Here is a 616-nt window from a genome sequence, read left to right on the forward strand (position 1 = left end):
TTATAAGTATTATCCATCTACAACTCAGAGAGAAACTGAAGCAAACGGAGATCAATTGTCCAGAAAAGACCAAATTTGAGGAAGATGTAATATCTTTTGATAAACATTACCTAATCACTACGTTGTGTTTACTACAAAAGAAATTCAAAGATGAATTCCCCTCTCCCAGAGTTCATAGATCAGTACTGACACCCCCATAACCTATGGAGATCAGAAACTTTCTCTTATCAGCTAATCTCACCCCACCACACCCCGCCCCACTTAGGAGTCCAAGGCCAGCTTATTTAGCTCTCTCTTCCCTCAGTTCCTAATTCTATGAACGCTATTTTTAAATATTATGCAGTTTACCAATATTTTAACAGAGACTGGCAGTAACTAAATTTGGTAAAAGAAATGTGAATCCAATTTTGAGACAGATGAAGGATAAACAGATGTACTTGACAATTTTTTTGGAACCCAAATCAAAATCAAACCTTACATTAACTTCAGGTCCTACCAGACGAGTCTCCATTTCATTTGACGAAAGAGCAGACAGATATCTTAGGTAACAGATGAATATTCACAACTCAAAGAACTAAAATAAAAACTTTAAATCTTACACAAGAAAAATTGTTTC

Source organism: Callorhinus ursinus, unplaced genomic scaffold (assembly GCF_003265705.2).
Source record: "Callorhinus ursinus isolate GAN/ISIS: 27379988/994484 unplaced genomic scaffold, GSC_fseal_2.0 scaffold63, whole genome shotgun sequence".
NCBI lineage: Eukaryota > Metazoa > Chordata > Mammalia > Carnivora > Otariidae > Callorhinus > Callorhinus ursinus.